This window comes from Callithrix jacchus, chromosome 9 (genome assembly GCF_049354715.1).
Source record: "Callithrix jacchus isolate 240 chromosome 9, calJac240_pri, whole genome shotgun sequence".
Classification (NCBI taxonomy): domain Eukaryota; kingdom Metazoa; phylum Chordata; class Mammalia; order Primates; family Cebidae; genus Callithrix; species Callithrix jacchus.
The window spans coordinates 128,592,366-128,620,111 of NC_133510.1; the positions used below are offsets into that span (position 1 = coordinate 128,592,366).

At 44.5% G+C, this 27,746-nt stretch overlaps 1 protein-coding gene and 1 long non-coding RNA gene across 5 annotated transcripts in view; both read left to right on the plus strand.

Annotated features, from left to right (window-relative positions):
• TMEM132B (transmembrane protein 132B) overlaps positions 1-27,746 on the plus strand; it is a 520,042-nt gene that overhangs the window by 263,150 nt on the left and 229,146 nt on the right. The window lies entirely within an intron of this gene.
• LOC128928648 (uncharacterized) lies at positions 7,013-10,309 on the plus strand. The gene is made up of 2 exons (XR_013522214.1): positions 7,013-7,130; positions 8,115-10,309. It is a non-coding gene; the product is annotated as an uncharacterized LOC128928648 (long non-coding RNA).

Below are 27,746 nucleotides of genomic sequence, written 5' to 3' on the forward strand. Positions count from 1 at the left end.
GCAGCACAGCTCTGCCTGGACATCCAGGCATTTCCATACATCCTCTGAAATCTAGGTGAAGGTTCCCAAACCTCAGTTCTTAACTTCTGTGTACCTTCATGTCCAACACCACATGTAAGCTGCTATGGCTTGGGGCTTGCACCCTCTGAAGCTATGGCCTGAGCTTTAGGTTGGCCCCTTTTGGTCATGGCTGGAGCAGCTGGGACGCAGTGTACCAAGTCCCTGGGCTGCATAGAACAGAGGTGGGGTTGGGGGTGGGGAGGGTGATGGTGGGGGTTGGGTCCTGGGCCAGGCCCACAAAAGAAACCGTTTTTTCCTCTGGGTCTCTGATGGGAGGGGCTGCCAGGAATGTCTGTGACAAGCCCTGGAAACATTTTCCCCATTGTCTTGGTGATTAACCTTTGGTTCTTGTTACTTATACAAATTTCTGTAGCTGGCTTGAATTTCTCCTCAGAAAGTGGGTTTTTCTTTTCTTTGACATCATCAGGCTGCAAATTTTCCAAAGTCTTCTGCCCAGCTTTCCTTTTAAACATAACCTCCAATTCTAAACCATATCTTTGTGAATATATAAAATGAATGCTTTGAACAGCACCCAAGTCACTTCTGAATGCTTTGCTGCTTAGAAATTTCTTCCACCAGATACCCTAAATAATCTCTCTCAAATTCAGAGTTCCACACATTTCTAGGGCAGGGGCAAAGTGCCACCAGCCTCTTTGCTAAAACATAGCAAGAGTCACCTTTTTTCCAGTTCCCAACAAGTTCCTCATCTCCATCTGAGACCACCTCAACCGGGACTTCATTGTTCGTGTCACTGTCAGTATTTCAGTCAAAGCCATTCAACAAGTCTCTAGGAAGTTCTGAACTTTCCCACATCTTCCTGTCCTCTCCTGAGTCCTCCAAACTGTTCCAATCTCTGCCTGTTACCCAGTTCCAAAGTTGCTTCCACATTTTGGGCAGCACCCCACTCTATCAGTAACAATTTACTATATTAGTCTCTTCTCATGCTGCTAATAAAGACATACCCAAGACTGTGTAATTTATAAAGGAAAAAGGCTTAATTGACTCATACTTCCACATGGCCTGGGAGGCCTCACAATCATGGCCGAAGGTGAATGAGGAGCAGAGTCACATCTTACATAGTGGCAGGCAAAAGAGATTGTGTGGGGGGACTTCTCTTTATAAAACTATCAGCGCTCATGAGACTTATCCTAAAAACAGCACAGGAAAGAGCCACCCCCATGATTCAATTACATCCTACTGTGTCCCTCCCACAAGACATAGGAATTGTGGGAGCTATAATTCAAGATGAGATTTGGGTGGGGACACAGCCAAACCATATCAGCTACCATACTGGAGAATCTGGAAAATCCTATCTTTCAGGAGTTTTTCTTTGCCTACTCTAATCAAGAAAAATATTATAACCATTTGAGCAGAGGGAGAGATTGTCCTTTTAATTAACTGAACTAACTGATTGTTTTTTGTGAAACTTAACATTTGACCATTAAACAAAAAACAATGTTGACACAAGACAGTTACCATATCAGATGTCATTGTGTGAATTTGTGAAAAATGAATGAGGCTAAATCTTTCATTGCGCTGAAGAATTCTTTTTTTTTTCTTTTGAGAAAATCTTTTTTTTTTTTAATTGTACTTTAGGTTCTGGGGTACATGTGCAGATCATGCAGGATTGTTGTGTAGGTACATACATGGCAAGGTGGTTTGCTGCCTTCATCCCCCCCATCACCTATATCTGGTATTTCTCCCCTCATTATCCCTCCCACCCCCCGCTGTCCCTCCCCTAGGGCCCCCCAACTGACTGTAGTGTGTGATGCTCCCCTCCCTGTGTCCACATGTTCTAATTGTTCAACACCCGCCTATGAGTGATAGATAACATGTGGTGTTTGGTTTTCTGTTCTTGCGTCAGTTTGCTGAGAATGATGGTTTCCAGATTCATCCATGTCCCTATGAAGGACACAAACTCATTGTTTTTTATGTCTGCATAGTATTCCATGGTGTATATGTGCCACATTTTCCCTGTCCAGTCTATCATCGATGGACATTTGGGTTGGTTCCAGGTCTTGCTATTGTACACAGGGCTGCAATGAACATACATGTGCATGTGTCTTTATAATAGAATAATTTATAATTCTTTGGGTATTTATCCAGTAATGGGATTGCTGGGTCAAATGGTATTTCTATTTCTATGTCCTTGAGGAATCATCATTCTTATTCAAGTTAAGAAAAGAAGAAGGGAGACAGTTTAATGATTATAACAACTGCCTCTCTTTCAACAAAATAGAAGTAGTTTTTCCTCCCTGACTCCGTTTGTGTTAGTTTCTTTCATTCTATAAAATATTTTATTGAAAGGTAAAAGACAGAACACACAGAATATGTTAACATGTCTTTGAGGACAATTTTGTGTGATTCTGTTTGTCCATTTCTTATTTTACTTAAAAAAAATCTCTTTAAAAACTATATGGTGCTTGTTAGGTGCCAGGTACTATGTTAGGTCTTTCAGATGAAGATACTTTTAAAAATCAGAAATATTAGAACCCTGTGAAGTGGATAAGGAATATTATTTTATTCCCACTTAAAAGTTGTGTAATTGAGACACAGTCAAATGATTCCCCGAGGGCTCAGAGCTGGTATGTGGTCAAAGCGGTCAGACTTTGGAGGGAGTTCATGCTTAAACGCCACCCTGGGCTTCACAGAAGGCGTGGCAAGGCGCCTGTGCTGTGAGTTGTGGCCACATCCTCCTGCTCTTGCCCAGCCACAACTTTTAGCTCTCTTGTTCCCTCAGGACTGAAAACTCACTAAAAGCAGTGCCCAAAGCACCAGCAGGCCATTTGGCATGTGGAAATAGAGGAGGCAGGTGGTCAAAGGGTGACCCCTCAAAAGACATGCCCGTGTCCTCATCCCCAGAACTCGTGAATGTGACTTATTTGGCAAAAGGGTCCTTGCAGAGGTCATCAAGCTAAGGATCGTGAGATGAGATCATCCTGGGTTAGCTGAATGGACCCTAAATTCAATGACTGGTGTCATTTAAAGAGACACACAGAGGGAACGGCCAAGTGGTGACAAAGGTAGGGATGCGAGGGATGCAGCCGTGACTGTGGAAATCAGGGAGCACCGGTAGCCTCCAGAAGCTGGGGAGGAGAGGCATTGAGTGTTCCCTTGAGTCCTCAGTGGGAGCACGTTTCTGTTGACACCTTCACTGAGGATTGCTGGCTGCCAGAGTGTGAAAGAGTAAGCCTCTGTTGCTTTAAGCCAGGGTGTCTGTGAGGATTCATCACAGCAGCCCCGGGAGACTAGTCCAGGTGCATAAAGAATACCTGTTGAATGAGCAGGCTGAGGCAGCTCAATCCTGGATGCCCATCAGTCACCTGGGAGTCTTCACAAACTGCAGGCAGTCCTGGATGGAGATTCCCTAGCCCTCGCCCAGTGGGCTATAAGCATTGCCCTTTGAAGAAAAGTCCCCAGGTGATTTTAATGTGCAGCCCGGGCTGAGAATTCCTGGGAAACATGAATGAATGAAAATTCATTTAAGCCTCAGGAGAAGATAAAGATATTTAGTTTTAAACGATGTTAGGCTTTGAAAGCAATGGATTTGAGGTACACAATTCTTAGATTTACAGTCGCATTTGCCACTGGACACTTGGAGACCTGTGAGTACCAGCCACTGCTGAGTTCAAAACCAGGATCCCAGGTAGGGAAATGCATCGTGCACAGGGGGCCCACCTGGAGGGAGAGCCACGCTTAACAGAGGGGAGGGAGGTTTGCTTTTGTTTGTTTTCATTCATGCTAGAAAGTGGCAACAGAGTCCTATAAGAAATGGAGGACTCCTCCCTGACCCCTTCAAAAGGCCCAGGCCTGCAGAAGAAAAGAAAAAAGAAACATTTAAGAACACCTCACTTATTTTTTCTAACAGGTGGGAAGAACTTTGAATTTATGCTGCTTGCCAGTTTCAGCATAAGTGTAATAAAAGGCTCCGTACTTCAAAAGTAATAGAGGGTTCAACTGTGGAAAATTTGGAAAATGCAATTGGGTAAAATGGAGAGGATGAAAGTCATCTCCAAACCTAGGATTGTAAGGGTAATAAGTGTCAATACTTTGAGTATATTGGTATTGTATGTATTCACATGTGTATTCAGAAGTATGTTGTTTCTCTGCATATTAGACTTGCTTCTTTTGCTTTGAAAGCTGTTGTTTTCTGTAATAATATAGAATACATATATAGTAACATCTTTTCATGCCGTTGAATATTTAACTGTAATGATAATTATCGAGCCCTTTAAAACTATTGGTCAAAGTGGTTAATCCTCTTCCCAGGAAAATGCAAATACACACACAGAAGCAATTCTTTTCAACAGTTTCAAGATTTCTGGAGCCCTTCAATGAATCTGTAATTTTCATGTATAATATTTTATTGATATTATAGCAGTATATTCTATTAATTTCCCATATTTCATTTTTTCCCTCTTTTAAACATTCCTACTGGCCATTTTTATGAGGTTGCATCTTTTTCCTTTGAAATATTCCTTTGAAATATTTTTTCTTTTCAAGCATGAAATGTATGTCAAATACCTTTGCAGATAAATCTTAGGAGGGAAAGCTAGAAGTGAATGGGCAGGTTGAACTCATGATACATTTTTAAGTTCGGGATGCTTTGGTGAGCTTTCCCCGCCTGTTTACAGGGCCGAGTGAACAGTGCCCACTTCCTTTACCAACGTTGGGCCTTACCTTAGAAAAATTAATTTGATAGTTGAAATACGGCTATCTTTTTGTGGGTATAATGTGCATTACCTTAATTTCTGGTTACATTTAATAACTTTTCCTGTGTTTGTGAATGTTTTTCCCTACTTAGTTGCCTTTATTTTGTATGACTATGTTGTTACTTTAGCAAGATTTTCAGTTTTAGCAAGATTTTCGGTTTGTGTCAAATGTAGTCATTGTTTTCTTTAAGGCAAAGATTCTAATCTGGAGGAGGATGGAGCAGGCCTAGTGGAATGCCACAGAGGCTGGTCAAAATCCATCCATCAGCCTGGGTCCCTCGGTGTTTAGGGAGAACCAGTGCCTGACGCTAGTGAAAGCAGTAAAGGGATATTTTATTCAGACTCTTTCTGCAACAGTGGAAAAGAGACCTCCATACAGAGGGGGACTCAATTGCGGATACAGTGGAGACAGCTGGGGATTTATAGCCCAGGAGGGGAGGAGGAGAGGAAGGTGAATGAGGGATAGGTGGATGACAGATTACTAAGAGGAGACAGCAAGGGTGGCGGGATTCTTGCTATGCCTATTTAGGATTCTTGCTGAAGGCAGCCAGATATCAAGGGTGGGAGATTCCCTCTAAAAGGATTTTAGTAGAATCTTCCTAAAATTGGGATATGTGAGTCCAGCACAGGTGGGGAGTGGGGTGGGGCTGAGGGATGGGGAGGAGGTAGTTGGGGGCAGGTTTGGGACCAAGTCAGGGCTCAGAGGTGCCTGACTCAAGCTTGGTTAAGGAGAGGGTCGCAGTGCCCCTTGCTGGCCTGTCCAGGGCAGGTAGTGCAAGTGAGAACTAACCCTTGGTTGTTTTAAGCCATTGAAGTTATTTGTTACCATAGCATAACATAATCTATCCTGACTGATACAAAGAGTTTTCAATTATACATTAAAAAAATGTAATAGCCTTCTTTGAGGGGAGCAGTTTTAGGTTTATAGAACTGAGTGGAAAGAAAGTATAGCAAATTCCCATATTACCCCTTACCCTTCCAGTTCCCCTATTATAACATCTTGCATTAGCGTGGCACATTTGTTACAATTAATTAGTCAATATTGATACATTATTACTTACTAAAGTCCACACTACACATTGGGGTTCACTCCTTGTGTTGAAGGTTTTGCTAATGTCTAATAGCATTTATGCACCATTACAGTATCACACAGGGTAGCTTTACTGCCCTAAGACCAGCCACTGTGCTCCATCTGCCCCTTCCCTCCTTCTCCCTGAACTCCTGGCAACCACTGATCTTTTTACTGCCCCCATAGTTTCGCCTTCTCCAGAATTTGTATCGTTGGACTCACACAGTATGTCCTCTTTTCAGATTGGCTCCTTTCACTTGGCAACATGCATTTCAATTTCCTTGCTGTCTTTTCTTGGCCTGATAGCTCATATCTGTCTATCACTGAATGACATTCCATTGCCTGGATGGACCAGCGTTTATCCACCCATCTACTGAGGGGCATCTTGGTTGCTTCCAAGTTTTGGCAATTATGATAAATGCTACTATCAACATTCATATTCACATGTTTCTGCAGATGTAAGTTTTCAACTCATTTGGATAAATTCCAAGGAGCCCAATTGCTGGATCATATGATAAGAATATGTTTAGATTTGTAAGAAACCGCTAGACTATCTTCCAAAGAGGGTGTAGCATTTTGCATTCCAACCAGCAGTGAATGAAGCTTCCTGTGTCTTCATGTCCTTGCTAACATTTAGGTCTTTTGCTCATTTTTTAAGTTGGGTTGTACTTTTGTTAAATTAATGATATGTTTTACAAAATTTTAAAAATCATTCTGTGGCTTGTCTTTTCGTTCTCGTGATTAAGTATACATTTTGAGTAGTAACAGAAGTTCCACATGTCATGTTCATAGATTTCACATGACTACCTTTGGATGACTAAGAAGTTCTAAAGTTCTAATTCTTAAGGTGCCTGATTTAGAGCAGAAAAAGACATACTTGAGTGTTATGGTACAGTTGTTAAAAAAAAAAGTCTTATTTTTGGCTCCTGAGTCTTCCTGATGACCAGGAGGGTCTCACTGGCTGACGGCTATGTCGCTGGCAACATGCAGGCTCATACAGCTCGTTGCTGGAATGTCTGTGTGGCCACCTTGAGGTCTTTCTGACCAGGTCTTTCTTCACTAATCCATCCAGCTGCTAGTCTAGTCTTCTTAAAACAGCTTTCATCAAGACCTAGTGATCCTGTTGCCTGTTTCAGCAGATCTAAGCAATTGGCTTGACTGTTACAGTCCTTTTTAGAATCAGAACTGGAGATGCTCGAAACCCTAGTCCGGGAGTCAAATGCCGAGACAGTGAACTGAGCCCGTAGGTGGCGCTCCACACAGTATGACAAGAGACCAAGTTCACAGAGGTAAGAGAACGCATTGGGTTCTGTATGGAGAGAATCTAAAAAGGCTTCTCAGAGAAAGTGACATTTGAACTTGTCCCTGAAGCATGAATAGGAGTTTAAAAGTGGTTAGAAATACACATTTCTGGGAAGGTGACCTATTAAGCTGTTCTGTATGTAATATTAACACTATTATATTTGTCTTGCAAAATGCTCCTTAATACAATAATTTGATGTGGCACAGGTAAGGCTTGATAGTGGGGCTTGCTGGTCTTAGAGTCTTGGAGGGTGCATCTGGATGGGGGCCACTCTGAGTAGTCTCTGCAAAGATGCCAGTATGGGAGGAGCTTTCAGGATTTATGGGAAGAAGACCTTCCTGATGCAGCCTTTGTTGAGCACTGCTGCGTGCCAGGTCCTGTGTTCTATATTATCCCCTTTCATTATCAAAATAGCCAGTGAAGAATGTACCACTCTTAGCTCCATTACAGCTGGGGAGACCGAGGGTCAGAGATGTTAAGGGCCCGTAGCCATGTAGCTAGGGCTGGTGGACCTGGGGTTTGAACCCAGGCTTCAGGACCCCAGAGCAGTGCCTGGCAGAGTAGGTTCTCAACAAGTATATGTTGAATGTTCTGAGTCTAACACTCTTTCCTCGATATCAGAGTAATCTAAAAACAGGAAGTGGATGGGGACAAAAGGAAACTGTGCCAAAGGTCAGCACTTTGGTAGGATTCTGGTAGCCTCCCCAGACCCCTGATTTCAGCTACATTGCTTGAGGTTACAGGAAGCTGGGCCTTAATCACCTCATTGCCAGTTTCATGCACTGTGGGTCCTTGGTGAAATGGAAATAGAGGATAGCGTTTCTCCTAGAAACTCCATGTATCATTTAGATTCCAACATGACCTTTCTTACTGGGTGTAGATTTTATTTCTACTGTAGGATTTAACTTCCATAATTTTCTTACGCAGGCAAAAATGGAACCCAATGAAACGGGAGTCTTTCTTTCCTTAGGTCTGCTGGCGTGCTGATTTACAACCAGAGCCTTTGCATCAGATTTCCGACGGGGTGTTGAAGAAACAAAGCCAGGGTAACTTGCCAAGTGATGCTAATGGAAATTCCTTTTTTTTTGAGAAAGAAGGTCTCTCTCTGTTACCCAGATTGGAGTGCAGTGACATGACCACAGCTCACTGCACCTTCTCTCTTCTGGGCTCAGTGATCCACCTCAGCCCCCCAAGTAGCTGGGACTGCAGACATGTACCATCATATCTGGCTAATTTTTATTTTTATTTTTGTGGATACAGGGTCTTCCTGTGTTGCCCAGGCTGGTCTTGAACTACTGGGCTCCAGTGATCCTCCTGCCTCAGCCTCCCAAAGTACTTGGATTACAGGTGTAAGCCACCACACCCAGCCACAAATGACTCTTTATTTGACTTTTTATGTTGGTATTTGTTAGAAATCAGGCCTCTCCATGAAATCATTTTATTCTTATGTCATTATTTTTGAAGCGCTTAATCAATGTATTCATTCATTTATTATTTTGACATATTTATTGCCATTATATCATGATTATTATGACATTAATTACATCATATTATTATATCATTATGGTATTTGTCACTATGAACCCTTCCTCAGATCTGCTGCAAGACTTTTACAAAAGCAACCAAATGAACCTTCGAGTGGTTGTCTCTTCCTTCTTCTCGGTCTCCTAGAGAAAATTCTCCATGATTTGAAAGTATTCATTTAACTCAGCCTGCCTCAACCAAGCTCAACTCATGCACCATGCCTAGATAAAAGCTAATGTGCCCAGTTATTGTTCTCTTTTTGGGTGAGAAGAAACATTCTGTGTCTTTTGAAAGGACGTTTTATTTGATTTTATCCAATTCTGTGGCCAACATCCTATGTTGCTTTTCATTGGTACAGGCAAGCGTGGACCCATGGTATGTTGCCTGTGAGCAGATTGCAGCCTGTACTGAGTGTGGCTAGTTACGGAATCTGGTGGTGTTTGCAGAAGGGGTGTGCAGGCTTTACCTCTGAAGATAGTCCCTTGTCTTACCACATGATCCTCTTTTAAAAATAATGATAGACTATTTTTCAGAATGGTTATAAATCTAGAGAAAAATGGAGCATATACTACAAGGATTTCTTGTGTAAGCTTCTCACTCACTCCATACCCAGTTTTCCTTATAATTAACATCTTACCTTCTTATGGTATATTTGTTACAATTAGTGAACCAACGCTGATATGTTGTCATTAGCTAGAGTCCATAACTTATTCAGATTTCCTTACTTTTTCCTAATGTCTTATTTATTTATTTTGAGAGGGAGTCGTACTCTGTCATCCAGGCTGGGATGCAGTGGCATGATCTCAGCTCACGGCAACCTCCGCCTCCCAGGCTTGAGTGGTCCTTCTGCCTCAGCCTCCCCGGTTGCTGGGACTGCAGGCACGTGCCGTCATGCCTGGCTAATTTGCTGTTGTTGTTTGTTTGTATGGTTTGTAGAGATGGGGCTTTACCATGTTGGCCAGGCTGGTTTCAAACCCCTGACCTCAAATGATCCACCTGCTTCGGCCTCCCAAAGTGCTGGGATTACAGGTGTGAGCCACCATGCCCGGCCCTGATGTCCTCTGTCTGTTCCAGGATCCCACGTGACATTTAGTTATCATGTCTCCCTCGCTGTGGCAGTTTCTCAGCCTTCCTTGTTTTAGATGGCCTTGACAGACAGTTTTGAGGAGCACTGGCCAGGGATTTGATTGAATGCCCCTTTATTGAAACTTGTCTGAGTTTGTAAGTTGACTAAACTGAGGTTACAAGTTTTTGGGAGGTAGGCCACAGAGGTAAGATGCCATTTTCATCGTGTCATATCAGGATCCATGCTGCCAACATGATGTATGGCTGCCGACGCTGAGGGCCTGCCTGATGTCCTGTTGCCAGGTTTCTCCACTGTAAAGTTACCTGCTTCCCCCCTTTCCACACTGAAGGGCTGGGGAGTTATGCCCCCTCCTTAACGGCGAAGTATCTACAGTTGCATTTGGAATTCTTGCAGCTGCGTTTAAATTTCTGATGCTAATTGCAACTAGTCGTTGAGCTCTGGGAGTGAAGGGACTGTGTTTCCTGCTACAGTGAATCACTGTTACCCAGTACCATGCTTGACACCATGCCTGACTGTGCCTGACACATGTACTTAATAAAATATTACTAAATCAATGAATAATGCAGGATGATTTGTTCGGGCACACCTGCCGTCTTGTAGATTTCCCTTCTACCCCTTAGCAGATTGGAGGGAAGCTGTGGGGTTGCTTTGGGGTGAGCATGCTGGCTGGGACTGTGTGCACATGGGAGAACTAGATGTCACATCACTGGTCAGAGTTTCATGGTAGCTCATGTGGGTAGTAACGTGAAATGTGCAGAGAGCTAAAACCGGGCCATGTGATGGAAAGGCCTGTGGCTACTAGAGATAGTGTGGGCAGGAAAGCTGGTCTGGGGAAATGCTGTTGGCTCTGAGATGGGAGGAATCAGGAGAAGCCAGCCACTCAGTGACCTGGGGAGGGACTTTCTAGGCAGAGGGAACAGGAGCTGCAAAGGCTCCCAGGGAAGGTGGTGCCGGGCTGGAAGGTTGAAGGCCTGGGCAGCACAAAAATCACAGAACCCAGCCGAGCTTGAGCCAGGTCTTCACGATGGTCGTCTCTGCGGTGGCATCCTGTGCTTCAGTTCAACAGATGTCTTATTAAGTGCCACCCACCTCCCAAGTGCTGTTTTGGGTTCCGGGAAATCAGCTTGGAACAAAACCAGTGAGTCTGTCCTGGCGCTCCCGAACTCACATCTATGGAAAGAAATATGCAATTGTATGTCAGGTGGTAATAACAGCTAACAAGGAAGGAAAGGCAGGTAAATGGACAGAGGGACTGGGAGGTTCTACTTCAGACAGGGTGGTCAGGGAGGGCCTCTTGGATGAGCAGAGCCCTGAAGGGAGTGTGGGGAGGAGCTGTGGAGAGATGTGGGAGGAGAGTCTCCTCAGAGCCCCTGAGGCGGCTGGCCCCCATGTGGTCAGGTTTTGAGCTGGCATGGAATGAGTGAGGGGTACGGGGACCAGGTCAGCAAAGTGGCCAAGGGCTGCATTATATAGGACTTCATAGGCTCTGAAAAGACTTTGGATTTTATTCTGCATGGGATGAGCAGCTACTGCAGGGCTTTAGGGGAAGAGATGTAATCTACTTAACATTTTTTGAAAGATCTGCTTGGAGGAGCAAGGGTGGAGCCTGTGAGCCTAGGTGGGGGCTGTTGCCATCATCCAGGGGCTGTAATTGAAATGGAACTTGTCTTTCTGCTTGTTGCCTGGGTAATGGGGGGTCCCCTTCATGTTAATGATGGCATGATGAGAAAAGCTGCATGTAGGCGAATAATGGTGAACAGGCAGAGAAGCAAATGGTCTGGCTAACTCTATTTTGGTGGAAAGATACCAGCCCCCTGGGAAGGATTTATGGAAGGCTTTGAGCATGGGCAGAGGTGAGAGTGCTGGGAGGATGCCTGGGATAAGGACTGAGAAATTGTACTGAGTGACGTGCTTAGGACTAGACTGCTTTGTGTAGATGTCCTCAGTATAAATCAGCCAGGTCTTCCACGGCGCACGGCCACTTTTCTTCCCCCTGACTTTACCGCTATGGGCAGAAAAACCCAGGGCTGGGAGGAGGCTATGCCAGCCTTCCAGGGTGGTGGCTTTGGGGCTTTAGCCGTGGTGGCAGCCATCTGCCCTGTCGTTGATGTTCCCAGGTGTGTGGTGGGGATCGCAGTGAGTAGACAGGGGGGTCAGTGAATGGCGAGGAGGGACAACATGGTGGTTGGCTTGAGATACAACCTGCAATGCAGAAGGCTTGTGGTGAGTGGACAGCCATTGGTCATAGGATTCTTAGGGCTTGCAGTCTGGGGACTCTGAGACCTGGGTTCTGCTCTGGATACCTCTGGTGACTTCACTGCCATGCCTGCCTGTTTCCTCTGGGTTTCGCTTTTGCCATGTGTGAAATTGGGGCCATGTTTTCAAATGCTCTTTTACCTGTACTCCCAAAGTGCTGTACTTCCAGTTCTGACCCTGGGACATGGATCGTGGTTACTCTGCCCTCATGCTGCCTGGGTGTTAGTGGGGTGTGATGGGGGCTTGATTTTTGTATAAGCTGTTTGGGGAATGACATTTCTAAATCCTATAAGCAAAAGCAACTTGGCCAGATCTCCACGGTCAGCCAGATCTCCATGGTCAGCCAGATCTCCATGGTCAGCCAGATCTCCACGGTCAGCCGGGACTCCACAGTCAGCCGGGTCTCCACGGTCAGCTGGGTCTCCATGGTCAGCCAGGTCTCCACGGTCAGCCGGGACTCCATGGTCAGCCAGATCTCCATGGTCAGCCAGATCTCCACGGTCAGCCAGATCTCCACGGTCAGCCGGGTCTCCACGGTCAGCCAGATCTCCACGGTCAGCCAGATCTCCACGGTCAGCCAGATCTCCACGGTCAGCCGGGTCTCCATGGTCAGCCAGATCTCCACGGTCAGCCGGATCTCCACGGTCAGCCGGATCTCCACGGTCAGCCGGGTCTCCACGGTCAGCCGGATCTCCACGGTCAGCCAGATCTCCACGGTCAGCCGGGACTCCACGGTCAGCCGGGTCTCCACGGTCAGCCGGGTCTCCACGGTCAGCCGGGACTCCACGGTCAGCCAGGTCTCCACGGTCAGCCGGGTCTCCACGGTCAGCCAGGTCTCCACGGTCAGCCGGGACTCCACAGTCAGCCAGGTCTCCACGCTCAGCCGGATCTCCACAATCAGCCAGGTCTTCACAGTCAGCTGGGTCTCCATGCTTAGCCGGGTCTCCATGGTCAGCCAGGCTGGTTACAGCTCTCAGACACATGTGTGGTTTTATTTGAACTGGAACATAACCACTGTAATCACAGAAGCTTGGGAAATTGGAACCTGGAGGAAGCATTCTTTTGTTGAAAGACAACAGTGAATGGGCTGAGAAAATTCCTTGAATACACACAGAATACACACACACACACACACACACACACACGGGGGAGAGAGAGGGAGACGGAGGGAGAGAGAGAGAGAGAGAGAGAGAGAGAGAGAAAGAAAGAGATAGAGAGAGAGAGAGAGAATGGGAGAGGTAGAATGTGGCCTCCGATGCCGGAGGCTTGATGCCTAGCCACAAGATAGGGCCCATTGTTTATGAGCATTACTTTTGCTGGTTGAGAGCATTTCTGGAATTTCATTTCTAATATATCGCCTTGCTTACTTAACAAGCAGTGCATTAAAAAGCATGAAAACTGACAAGCACTGGTGTCAGCCGCTGGCCCACTGCACGCCCCTTGGCTGGGTGGGCCATGGTGGAATCAGCATCTGGTACCTGTTGGTGCGATGCTTGGTGCACACTCTCGACACTGACTGTACTCAGATTCCTCTTCTGTGTAAGAATGTCTTCTCTTCCCAAGAGTGTTCCTGGTTCCACAAACACACTTCATACTTCACTCCTTTGTTCTACAAGCAGTGGACAAAAGCACTTCCGAGTGAAATGTCAGTTTGGCCAAGAAAAGTGGGAACGAGAAGGAGGCCTTTCCTTAAGCACTTGCGTCTTATAAGCAAGTGTCGGAGCAGGCACTTTGTGTCTTCTGAGAACGCCGCGTGCCACACCCCGTGCACAGCGAGTCCTGCCGGTAACTTCTGAGTCAGCCCCCACAGCGAGCGTCCTTGGAGTGTGCTTAAGTTGAAATGTTTTTCATAACTGCAGGTTCATAGGATTTCGACCTGGCCACAGAAATCAGCACTTCCTTCATTGGTTTTAAAGGACTGCAATGAGTGAAGCTTCCCCAGATGCTTGTAAAGGCATTTGCAGCGGAATAGCGAGGTCATCAGGGCAGGGCTGGAAGCCTGTAGGAACGAGGTGTCCCCCGACTTGAACTCCAGATGGCTTTTTTTCTGCAATGACCCTCTGCTCATCTCTCTTTCAAACACTCTCCGGCTCATCTCGGATTTCTGTGCCATGAGTCTCAGCTGGCTGCCCTCCTTAGAACGATACCCTGAGGCTAGACAATGATGTATTTTCTATCTTCTGCCTGCGCTGAAGCCTTTTTCTTAAAGTCCATGACATAACGCCATGTCATTATCTCTTTTCCTTTCCTATGGTTATTTTGCTTCGGAAGGGGGCTCTCCAAATTGAATGTTACATATGAGATACTGAATATTACACATGAGATACTATTTGTGGGTGTCTTAGCTCCCTATTGCTGACATAACAGATTATAAAAAACTTTGTGGTTTCAAAGGAGATGAATTTATTCTTTCTCATTCTGAAAGTCAGAAGTCTAACGTGAATTTCGCTGGCGTAAGTCTAGGCATTGCAGAGCGGCCAACCTCCTGAAAGCTCTCTGGAGGGTCTGTTTTCTCACCTCTTCCTGCTTCTAGAGGCTGCCCACATTCCTTGGTGGGTGGCCCTGTGTCACTCTGACCTCTGCTGCCACGGTTACATCCCCTTCTCTGACTCTGACATGTCTGTCCCCCTCTAGTAAGTACCAGCGTGGTCACATCAGGCTTACCCGCTAATCTCCCCACCCTGGGAGCCCTAATCTAACCACATCCACAAAGTCCTTTTGACCATGCAAGGCCCTGTGTTCACAGGTTCTGGGGATTAGGGTGTGGCTATCTTATGGGGCCACCATTCTGCCTAATCACTATCTGTAATGTGTGTGTCCTGGGCCTGTCTGGGGTCAGCTGGCTTCCATCTGGGTTTGGCCCTTGGGAGGCCCTGGAAGGAGATTGGAGGGCGGGAGGGTGGGGGAAGCCAGGGCATCCCTCCCCATCGCAGCCTCAGTGGCTGCCCGGGCAGTGGCTCCGCACAACTCCTGATTCCAGCCCCTGCAGGAGGAGCTGGCTGTGGCTAGATGTCAGGTTCCATTGCGGTGTCCCCAGGCTCTGGCCACTGCCAGTTCTCCTTTGCCGTTTCAGCCTAGAACGGGCATGACTTCCTGCTGTTCTAATCTCAGCGTTTTTTTTTTCAGCATCCTATCTGCATTCCGAGATTTCCCTTTGCTTGGGTGACCAATTTCCTGCACAGAATGCCTTTTATTGTAAACTCCTGAAGTGGTCTGTGTTTCTTGCACACACTGGTCTGAGGCAGCAGGGTCAGGAGCGAAGAGCTCCTCATCACACTGAAACTTCTCTTCCATGTAAAACTCAGAGAGCACAAGGAGAGAAGTCTGGGCTTCTCGAACCAGCCTGGACTCTTTCTTACTAAGCTTTTGGGAAACCCTCAGGAAAATCCCCTTCATAGGGGCTCAGGTGTCCCCTCACCCTCCGCATGTCTGCTCTGTAGAGATTGTCTCTTCTTAAGGGGAGCAGGGGGAGGAGAAGATTGTGACCACTGTCTCTCGTTCCCTGGCAAGTCTTGCTCAAGGCAATCCTTCCAAAATGAAACTGAGAGCTGAAATGTGTGGCTGTGAAGCCCCCATCTCACACCCCTGGCTGGAAAACCCCAGTTGCTCTTCTGAATTATGTCTGTATGAAGAAGCAAGGCAGACCTTTGACCCTTTGATGTCCAAAGAAGGCAGGCGAGAGCTGTGATCACTTGCCACTAAGGGCCCAGAATTTCTGTCGCGGGGACCATTATTAAAGAGAGACTGGAGACTGGGGTTTGAAAGGGGTGCAGTGCTCAGCCCTACCCACCTGAGGCTGAGATGGTCCCCAGGTTTTCGGCAGGGGCAGGCGTTAGACATGTCCTCCCTGGTGGCCAAGCAAGGACATACAAGCCCCAGCATCCAGGACTGCTTAGAAACATTTATTCATTCAGCGTGTATTATGGAGCCCTCCCAAGAGCCAGGCGCTAGTGTAGGTGCTGAATTTCCCACGCTGAACAAAACAGTCAATGTCTCTCCTGCATGAAGTTTGTATTCTAGCGGAGGAAATAGACAAGAATAAAGATTCACTATTAGATGGAAAAAAGTCTTAGGGAGAAAATAAAGCAGGCAGTAAGAATGGAGAATGCTGGTATAGGGCAATCCTTGATTTTGGAGCAGGAACTCAGGACTGAGCTCACTATGAAGAGGTGGCTGGACTGGAGGTCTGAGAGATGGGAGGGAGAGGGATGGACAAGTGGACCCCTTGGGGCAGGAAGAGCTGAATGGAGGGCACGTGTCATAACCAGGGCAGCAGGGAGGTCTGTGGGGTTAGAGCAGATGGGCGGTAGAGTCAGAGGGTCCCTGTGCTGATCTCTGCCTCTCCAACCTGCCCTCACTTCCCTAATAACAGTCTCCCATGAGCTTTGAAGACATCCTTTCCTTCCTTCTGTTCCGAGGCAAGGCATCTGTTGTGCGCCGTGGTCTTTCCCTCTTTCCACCCTGTCCCTGTGCACGGTCATGTTCCAGTGGAAAGTAGAAAGAGTTTAGTCCCTGGAACCCGACTGCCTGAGCTGCATCCTCAGTGGTGCCTCTTACTGTGTGAGCAGGAGCACACTGTATGAAGCTCATTGTTAAAATTAGGGTCCTAATGGCTGCACCACAGGTGTCTTGGGATGCCCAAGGGAATGAGTGTGGAAGCTACAAGCCCAGCATGCCAGCTGCTCAGTCCATCCCAGTCTCACTGTTTGCCACGCTCTCTTCCTGTGATGGAATCATGCCTCTTCCCCTGTACCACACACACAGCCCTAGTTCGAAATAGGCTCATCGGAGTTGTAATTATTTAAGATGGGGTTACACTGGAGTGGAGTGGGACCTAATCCAAGATGACCGGTGTCTTTTAAAAGAGGGGGCCATTTGGACACAGACATGCACACAGGCAGAACATTGTGTGAAGAAGGCAGAGATCAGAGTGATGTACCTGGAAATCAAGGAACAGCCAAGATTGCCAGCAACCACCAGAAGTGAAGGGAGGGGCACAGGACAGGTTCTCCCTCACAGCTCTCAGAAGGGGAGGCTTTGCTAACACCTTCATCTTGGACTTCCAGGCTCCAGAACTTCAAGGGCAAAAATTTCTGTGGTTTAAGCCACTCAATTGGTGGTACTTTGTCATGGCAGCCCCAGGAGGCGAATCCACTTGCCGTCGTCTTTCTTTTTGTCTGCCTCCCCGGAACATAGACCTGTGGCTGAACTACTTACAGTCAAGTGGCTGGTGTGGTTCCGGTACATCTTCTCCAAGTCTCAGAAGCACCTTCCCAAAACACGCGAGTCCCTTCTGCTACCTGCACTCTCTCTAGGTGCCACGTGGCTTTTGACCCTCAAGCCCAGGCTCAGGTGTGTTCAGGTCTATAATTCTGGTGGATGCGATTTTCAAGGGTCATACCACATCCTTGTTTAGCTGATAGGATTTGTCTATGAGCTTCTACAAAAGAGAGAGACTCAGCTAACACCTTAAATTCAATATGTCTTTGCACCCAGCATCCACTCAGGAGGGGCTGCCTGGGAGGGAGTGTGGGATTGGGGCAGAGTGACCCTGCTCCTTACAGGTTAGGATCCACTTTCCCTGGCCTGCTGATGGTGTGAACATTCCCAGGCGCTGACTATGATTCTGATGCTGGCAGATCTGAAATCTTAATGTAACATGACTTTAACACAGGGCCGCTGCTCTAAACCAAAGGCATGGACATTTGGGTTGTTTTTGCTTTGTGGTTATTGTGAATAGCGCTGCTATAAACAATCTTGTATAAGTTTTTGTTTGAACACCTGTTTTCAGTTCTTTTGGGTAGATGCCTAGGAGTGGAATTGCTGGTTCATATGGTAATTCTGTGTTTAATTTATTGAGGAACTGCCAAATTGTTTTTCACAGTGGCTGCACCATTTTACATTCGTACCAGCGATGTAAGAGGGTTTCCATTTCTCCACCTCATTGTATGGATAAAGAGAAATGTAGTCTTTCCATATGCTGGGATGTTTTCCGCCATGAAAAGGAATGAAGTGGCAGCACAGGGTGCCACATGGAAGAACCTTGAAAACATGATGCTGAGTGAGAAGCCAGACATGAAGGGCCACACGGTGCGTGATTCCATTTATACGAAATGTCCAGAACGAGCAAATCCATAGACACAGACAGCAGAGCAGGGTTGCCAGGGTGCTGGGAGTGGGGCTAAGGGGGAGTGGCTGCTTCGTGGGTGTGGCTCTCCTCCTGGAGTGATGAAAACGATCTGGAGGTAGGTGGTGATGACTGAGCAGCATTGTGAACGGTGACTTGCTTGTTTTACAATGGTAAATTTTGTGTTCTATTTATTTTACCACAATAAAAAAGAAAACAACAAAAAGGGGGAGAAGATTTTCTCTGTAAAAGTCTCCTGTAATGTGCTTTATGGCCTCTTTCAGGGATATTCAGAGGCTATTTCTAATGTAGTTTTAAACATTCCATGTAGTCTTTCAAACTAAACTACAAGAATCAACTGCATTCTTCTCCCTTTATTGAGACTTTCCAAGAATTAAACATATTTTTAAGAATTCAAAGGTAGTATCTAATACCGTCAGAGCTGATGTGTCCATCTGGGCAGTAACTATAAGGAAGGATACTAACAAGATTTTTGGAGATTGGCAGCAGGTCCACATTTAATTTCAGAGGGGTGTAACTCTTTTTTTTTATTGCATTTTAGGTTTTGGGGTACATGTATAGAACATGCAAGATAGTTGCATAGGTACACATATGGCAGTGTGTTTTACTGCCTTCCTCCCCTTCACCCACATTTGGCATTTCTCCCCAGGCTATCCCTCCCCAGCTCCCCCCGCCCCACTGTCCCTCCCCTATTCCCCCCAATAGACCCCAGTATGTAGTACTCCCTTCCCTGTGTCCATGTGTTCTCATTTTTCATCACCCGCCTATGAGTGAGAATATGCGGTATTTCATTTTCTGTTCTTGTGTCAGTTTGCTGAGAACGATGTTCTCCAGATTCATCCATGTCCCTACAAACAACACGAACTCATCATTTCTGATTGCTGCATAATATTCCATGGTGTATATGTGCCACACTTAAAGACCAAGGAAGCAAAGCAAAAGCACCCACTTCTAAGAAGCAAAGCAAAACTCAAGAATAACCTGGTGCCCATGATCTGCTGTGCTATACATTCAGGGGCACGGTGTTGCCAGGTCAGCAAATAAGCTAATTGTTTTATCTTCTTTAAAGGGACAAGTTGTTTTTCTTTTCTTTTCTTTAAAAAACGTCTGAGCTATTTCAAGCATACTTAAAACTGTAGAGGATATTGCAGCACACTTCAGTCTGTCTACCACACAGCTGTATCACAGTTCAGTATTCCCCCAGGTACGCTGCAGAGCTGGACCAAAAAGCAACAAGCAGACAAATGTAACTCTCTCTATTGCACTCTCCTTCCTCCTTCCTTAAGGTTAACCATTATACTGATTTATGTGTTTATCAATCTTGTGAATGTTTATATAATTTTACTACAGAGGTACCTTTACACAGACAGCGTTTTTTTGGTAGATTTTCAAACTTTATATGAATGGCATTATGCCAAAAGAATCATTCTGCAATTTGCCTATTTTGTTGAATGTAACGTTTTCTATGTTAATCCCTATTGACACATGTAGTTCCAGTTCTTTTATCCCTTCGCTGTATAATATTCCACAATAGAGACATTCCATAATTTATTTTCTTACTCTTCTGTTCATGAACATTATTTAAAGTTTTTGTTCTTAGAAGGGTGCAGTGGCTCACGCCTATAATCCCAGCACTTTGGGAGGCCAAAGTGAGTGGATCATGAGGTCAGGAGATCGACACCATCCTGGCCAACATAGTGAAAGCTGTCTCTACTAAAATACAGAATTTTAGCTGGGCATAGTGACATGCACCTGTAGTCCCAGTTACTCAGGAAGCTGAGGCAGGGGAATCGCATGAACCCGGGAGGTGGAGGTTGCGGTAAGCCGAGATTATGCCACTGCACTCCAGCCTGGAAACAGTGCAAGACTCTGTCTCAAAAATTTTTTTCTTTCTTTCTTTTTTTTTTTTTTGCTTTTATAGATCTTAGTGTCTATTCTTACACATGAAATATAAATAATTAGATAATTGGTTACTGTAGTCCTGTAGTATATAGTTTGAAGTCAGGTAATGTGATATCTACCGCTTTGTTCTTTTTGCTTTGGATTGTCTTGGCTGCTCATGCTCTTTTTTGGTTTTATATTAATTTCAAAATAGTTTTTCCAGTTCTGTGAGGAATGTCATTGGTGGTTTGATAGAAATAGCATTTAATCTGTAAATTGCTTTGGGCAAGATGGTCATTTTAATGATACTGGTTCTTCTTATCCATGAGCATGGAATGTTTTTCCATTTGTTTGTATCAGCTCTGATTTCCTTGAGCAGTGTTTTGTAATTCTCATTGTAGAGCTCTTTCGTCTCCTAATTAGCTGTATTCTTAGGTGTTTTATTCTTTCTGTGGCAATTGTGAATGGGATTGTGCTCCTGATTTGGCTCTCAGCTTGGCTGTTGTTGGTGTGTAGGAATGCTTGTGATTTTTGCACATTGATTTTGTATCCTGAGACTTCGCTAAAGTTGTTTATCAGCCGAAGGAGCTTTTGGGATGAGACTATGGACTTTTCTAGATACAGAATCATGTCATCTGCAAACAGGGATAGTTTGACTTCCTCTCTTCCTGTTTGAATGCCCTTTATGTTTTTCTCTTCCCTGATTGCTCTGCCCAGACTTCCAATTCTGTGTTGACCAGGAGTGGTGAGAGAGGGCATCCTTGTCTTGTGCCAGTTTAAAAAGGGGAGTGCTTCCAGCTTTTCCCCATTCAGTATGATGTTGGCTACGGGTTTGTCATAGATGGCTCTTACTATTTCGAGGTATGTTCCTTCAATACCTAGTTTATTGACAGTTTTGAACATGCATGGGTGTTGAATTTTATTGAAAGCCTCTTCTGCATCTATTGAGATAATCACGTGCTTTTTTTTTTTTTGAGACGGAGTTTCGTTCTTGTTACCCAGGCTGGAGTGCAATGGCGCGATCTCGGCTCACCGCAACCTCCGCCTCCTGGGTTCAGGCAATTCTCCTGCCTTGGCCTCCTGAGTAGGTGGGATTACAGGCACACGCCACCATGCCCAGCTAATTTTTTTGTATTTTTAGTAGAGAGGGGGTTTCACCATGTTGACCAGGATGGTCTTGATCTCTTGACCTCGTGATCCACCCGCCTTTGCCTCCCAAAGTGCTGGGATTACAAGCTTGAACCACCGCGCCCGGCTCAATCACGTGCTTTTTGTCTTTAGTTTTATTTATGTGATGAATCACATTTATTGGTATGCTGAACCAACCTTGCATCCTGGGGTTGCAGCGTACTTGATCACGGTTGGATTAGCTTTTTGATGTGCTGCTGGATTCAGTTTACAAGTATTTTGTTGAGGATTTTTGCAAGAATCCTTTCGTCAAGGACATTTGCCTGAAGTTTTCTTTTCTTGTTGTGTCTCTGCCAGGTTTTAGCATCAGGATGCGGAAATGAGATTTTTCTGGAAGTGAGTTGTCGTATTTCTTGTTTTGAACTGGCGTTCTTCTGGCTTGATCTCATGGATTGCTGTTTGTCAGAGAAACACTCCACCATTTTATGTCTCTACTGTCAAGAGGCAGAATTAAATTATTCCTCTTTTTAAAAGAATGATTTAAGTAGGAAATAATGAATGCAAAATGCTGTTGTTAAACATTGGCAGATAAGCTGATGGATTGGTTGTCACTTGAGTCTTGCCATAAAGGGAAAGAAAGTGATATTTAATCATTTTCAAAGACTAAAACAGATGACGAATTTGATGCATTTTGATGCTGAGTGACTCATTAGGGCCTACGATTATTTTCCAGTTAATAAATGAAGTAGTACCTCACATCTCCCCCTTAATTAAACAGTTGCAAAGCAAAGAAGTCTTTGCTTCCAAGGGCGCACCAGGTTTCTTGAACTGTTTAAACCTGTGAACTGTTTCTGCTCAGCATTGGTTCAGTTTAAATCTCCAATATGTAGGCAACAAATCAGTAGCCCATAAACCTCTTTCATTTGTTTTGATAAGTGTATTTTTTTTCTTTCAATTTAGGCCAACATTAAAAATATCAGGAGACCTGACTAAACATATATATTTCTGGTATCTCTGGAGAAACCGGAAACTCAGGTCAACCTTGAATGGCCACAAGTCCTAGAGCTGACTGGCGCTCAGTGTGGAAGGGGCCATGCTCTCTTGTTTCCCACAATCCCCTCTGTTCCCTACTGTTCTCCCAAGGCTGAAGTTCAGTATTAGTTGGCATTTATTAAATGCAGAGTGCTTTTTTTTTTTTCCTGGTAGGGAAGTACTTCTTGATATCACCGCTTAAGAGCCATGTGAGCTTGAACAAGTTACTTTAAATTCCTTGGCCTTAGTTTCTTCAACTTTAAGACAGGGAAAATTTTGTCTCCACCTGATAAGGCTGTTGTAGGATTAAATGATTTCATCTATGTCAAGCGCTTGCAACACTGTCTGGCAGAGAACAAATAACCTTCAAGTATTGATTGGATTGATATTATTAGCGTCCATGTCTATACCAAGGGTGGACGGGGGATAGACAGAGTGATGTGTTTCGAGATTAGTGAAAAAGCACATTTCTTTGTAACAAAGGAGTGTTTCTATATGATTAATATGCAAACGAAAGATTTCCAAGTTGAAAGAAACAATGTAAAACACGCATTATAAGTAAGCCTTAGTACCTCTGTGATAAATATGCAGAAAGGTTGAAGGATGAAAAACTTAATGAACTCGTAAAAGGGCTTAGATTTCACCAGGTTTCTTTCTAAATGCAAATACGGTGAGTCTTGCTCTGGAAGCAGTTTTGTGTTAAACCTGTGTTGGTCTCCCTTTGAAGGTGTCTGCTGGCCCCTCCAGGCCCTTAGGTCCCTTCCACCTTACTGGGGTCTGACAGAGCAGCCTAGTGCGATACAGAAAGAAGTGACTCAGATCCAGGGAAAAGAGTCTTTTTAAAAGTCTGATATAGCCTGGAATTTGAAGGCAGAGGGCTGGAATCAGTGGTGGCTTTTCCATCTCTGATCACTTGTGTGACTTTACTCAGATAACAAACTCTTTCTGAATTTCTTCTGTAAAATGGGGATTTTGTTGCAGGCATATGATGGAGATTAAATGAAATACAAAATGAAAAGCAACCCAGCCTTTGTAAATGTTCTTTCTGATGGTTTCTTCCCTCAGCAGATATGCTCCCTAAAGACTTAAATCCAAATGCAGTATTTTTGAAAGATTTTTTCCTCTAAAATTTATTTTTTTAAACCCAAAATACACCATTAGGGGAATAAAAATGGATCCATCAAGAGAGTTTCAAGGTACATTCTGCTTTTCTCCCCAGAAACTCTTTTGGATTCCACTTTTACCTGTTTCAAAGGCAACAACAAATACAGCAACAGCTTTGCCAGAGGCCTAGGCCATGATTTATTGAGGAGCAGAAAAGGCAGGAGGTTTAGAAGAAAGGTGTTCAGGAGAGCAAATTGCTGTGAAATCTGCTGTCCATGTGCTGTTACTGCTTTTGAGAAAATAGAGGCAGGAAATGTATGAAATAGGGAACCAACAGATAGTTTAAATTTTATGTCAGTCAGTAATCATAGGATCAGAAATGTGAATATTACCCATGCATCGGGGGATGTTTTATGATTTGCTAGAATTTGCTAGAGGGAGGTAAATACTACAGTTATTTAAAATTACCATTTTGGGAGTCAGAGCAGAGCTTAAATCCATGCCCTGTCATTTACTACCTGTGTGGCTTCAGGCAGGTGACTCAGCTCCCGTGACTCAGTTTCTCATCTGTGACACAAGGAAGGGAATAATACCTCCTTGGAAGTTTGCTATGGGAATTAAGTGAATAATTCATGTAAAGTGTTTAGTATACTTTCTGGGAACAGAACAAGCCCTTATTAAATGACATCCTCAAAAATATAAGAGAAGATGGTCTGTTGAGGACAATGGTCAAGTATTAGATAAGGGACTCCACTGCCCTGAGCCAAGATGATGGGAGGTGTGGCACCTTTTGATCATATATAAAATAATAGTCTGTCCTGGAAGTGGAGGTTAGTTTCAGGCACATAGAAATGCGTAGCCTTGAGTGACATATCTGGAGGCTTATTTTAGTTTTGACAAATACTGAGCAGGTAAATGAAGTTGATATGGAAGTCAGGGTTGGCCCCTGATCAGTAGTCGACAGTTCTAAGATACTAGCCCATCCCTCCAAGTGTGAGAAAGGGGGCTAAATGATGGATGTGGTTCTCCAGTTTCTCCTCATCCCAGGACACATGCAGACTTTCATGTAGAATTATGATTCCCTTACCTACCGATCTGCCTCTCAGGGCTTGAGGGACCTCCCTTGCTGAGAGAGTCACGCTGAGAGCACAAAGTCTCTGAGCAGCATTTCCGGGAGCTGTGTCTGCCTTGGGTGGTGCAGCCTCGGGTGCTGCTGTTAGTTTTCTTCTCGATTGTAGAAAGTGGCCTTCTGTTGGTTACTCTTTTACTTACACATAGCAGGAGACCCAGATGTGCAGTGGAGGACTGTTGCTTGTGGTTCAGAAGGTCACCATTGTCAACTGTTGTGGGGAGAAGAGGGCTGATTGTAGTTTTCAGGTCCATAAATAAAACAGCTATGAGGGTTTCTTCGGTGTAAACTGTATTTAGTGCATGGAGGGATTGTAGGATGGCCCGTTTCTCTATGAACTCCAGCAGAGCCAGAAAACGTCATGAATATGGGGATGGGGAGGGTCTCTCCAGGTGAATATGTGTTAGTGCCTCAAAGACTCTTAGGTTGCAGCTCTCGGATCCCTGCTGGGAAGAATTGACAGCATCTGTGCTTTAAGAGGGTTTTAGGGAGCTGAGTAACAATCATTGCTGTGGGATTTGTTTTCAGTCTGTTTTGTTGGTAACAGTTTCTTCTTAAGATAGAAAGTGAATTTATCTTAAATTGAAATGGAAACATTATAATTAAACATTTACAAGCAAAGCAGATTTATAGCTATGTTAGTTATATATTTTTCAGTGTCAACAGATGCCATTGAAGCTAAATAACCCATTGAAACTGCAAGAAAGATTTTTTTTTTTAAATATAAAATCTGTTAACAATGGTAGTCTTTATTCTACTTGTTTTCTCTGGTGCATCAGTGACAATAAAATAGAAAGCGGTCGTGCACTGTGAAATTGAGCTGAATTGGGAAGGGCAGGGGTGATGGAAGTGTATTTTTTTTCCCTGTGGCAATTTATTAAAGTTGCCTTCACAATGGTGGGGAAACATTGTATCTATTTGGGGATGACTGCTGGGTTGAAAGAATTGTAGTTTCTGAACTATCAATCCTTTTCTCCTTTCTCTTAAAGATGAAGTTAGGTCGTTGCTCTCATTTGCATACAAAGAGCTGGGATCTGTGGCCAGCTAAAACACTCCTAAGTATTGGCATGACATCGCACTTTGTAAATTCATGTTTTATAGTTTGCATGGAACATTCTTTATCTTACTCTGTGTAATTTTTAAAGTAATTCAAGTTCATAGTTGAAAAATTGAAAACCATGAAGTTCAAAGAACCATTGTTAGCATCTCCCCCCTTTTCCCACATAGTGTTCTTATTTTCTGTATTTTTTATATTGCATGTGAACAGTTTTCTCTCCCGTCTTTCTTTTGGCTTAATAATTTATTCTAGATGTTTATAATTGTAATTGTAAACCTTTTGTAAAGCTTTCAGTAGCCTCTTACTACTCTTTCATACAAATGTTACATAATTTAATTTCCCTGGTGGAGCCAGTAAGGTTGTTTCTAAATATTTTGTTATTCTCAATAATGCTTGAGTCTTTGTCTTTGAAATTATTCCCTTAGCTATATTCCCAGAAGCGATGGTAATGGGCGTTGATACTTTAGAGATTTATCACCTGCGCTGGAAAATTGCTTCCAAGGAAGTATCAGTGAATTCTTGAGATGGTCAGTTTTCTGTGTTAACTGGGCTAGGCCGTAGTGAGTTCTGCAATCCAACATTCATCTAGGCGTTGCGATGAGGAATATTGCAGAAGTGACTGATGTTCATGATCAGTTGCTTCTAAGTAAAGGAGATTATCCTGGATAATCTGGTGGGTCTGATATATTAATTGAAAGGCCTTAAGAGCAGAACTGATGTTCCCCAGAAGAAGAAATTCCGTTCGTGGAATGCAGCCTTAGCTGCTACCCAAGAATTTCCACCCCGCCGCCTGCCCCCACAACCGCAGAGGGCAGTTTGTTGCAACAAATCCCTTTACATACACCCCTGCTAGTTCTGCATCTCCAGTTGAACCCTTACTGAAACACTGCTCTGAGAAGTATATGGACGGCTCAACCCATCTCATCCTCGGAGTGCGGGCATTAGGACATGAACATTTTTGCTTATTTGGTAAGTGTAAGATGCAGTCAGTTATGTTCTGTACTGATCCTCCTCTCCAATGAAGCAAAAACCTTTCAGATATTTATTAATCATTTGTATTTCCACTTTGGTAATTGTCTTTCCCCACTGACGGAAGTGAAGCTCTGTGGTTGTTTGTGTCCCCACCCTATCACTAGTGACCTTAGGCATAGAACCCCTTGCTGCCCCAGTCTCTTCATGTGTAACATGGCAATAATAATAGTACCTACCATCCCAGTTTTAAATGTATCACTTCTCAGTCTCAAATTCACCCTTCACCACCTGCTCTGGGACAATGGGCCGAAGTCTAAGCATTTCTCCTTTGTCGTGAGCACAGTATTTAAGCTTTTAAAAAATTATACTGTAAGTTCTGGCATGCATGTGCAGATCATTCAGGAGTGTTACATAGGTATATACATGCCATGGTGGTTTGCTGCATCCATCCCCCTTGCCATCATCTACATTTGGTATTTCTCCTAATGTTATTCTTCCCCAATCTCCCCACCCCCTGTTATCCCTCCCCTAGTTCCCCACCCCCAACAGTCCCCAGTATGTGATGTTCCCCTCCCTGTGTCCGTGTGTTCTCTTTGTTCAATACCCACTTATAAGTGAGAACATGTGGTGTTTGGTTTTCTGTTCTTGTGTCAGTTTGCTGAGAATGATGGTTTCCAGCTTCATCCATGTCCCTGCAAAGGACATGAACTTATCCTTTTTTATGGCTGTATAGTATTCCACAGTGTATATGTGTCACATTTTCTTTATCCAGTCCATCATTGATGGGCATTTGGGTTGGTTCCAAGTCTTTGCTATTGTAAACAGTGATGCAGTGGACATACATGTACATGTGTCTTTATAGTAGAACGATTTATAATCCTTTGGGTATATACCCAGTAATGGGATTGCTGAGTCAAATGGTATTTGTATTTCTAGATTCTTGAGGAATCACCACACTGTCTTCCACAATGGTTGAACTAATTTACACTCCCACCAACAGTGTAAAAGTGTTCCTATTTCTCCACATCCTCTCCAGCATCTATTGTCTCCAGATTTTTTAATGATCACCATTCTAACTGGCGTGAGATGGTATCTCAATGTGGTATTTAAGCTTTGTCAGCAGAGGGCACTGGAGGAACATGGCAGGAGGAAGGATCTCCATCTTGAGGCTGCTCTTTTTTCCTTTTCCTGCCAACATCTGGCTGCAGTGGCACAGGTGCAGGACATCCAGTGTTAGTCACTCCACCCCAGCTGTGCACCCTGAGTGAGTGATCCCTTGGCAAG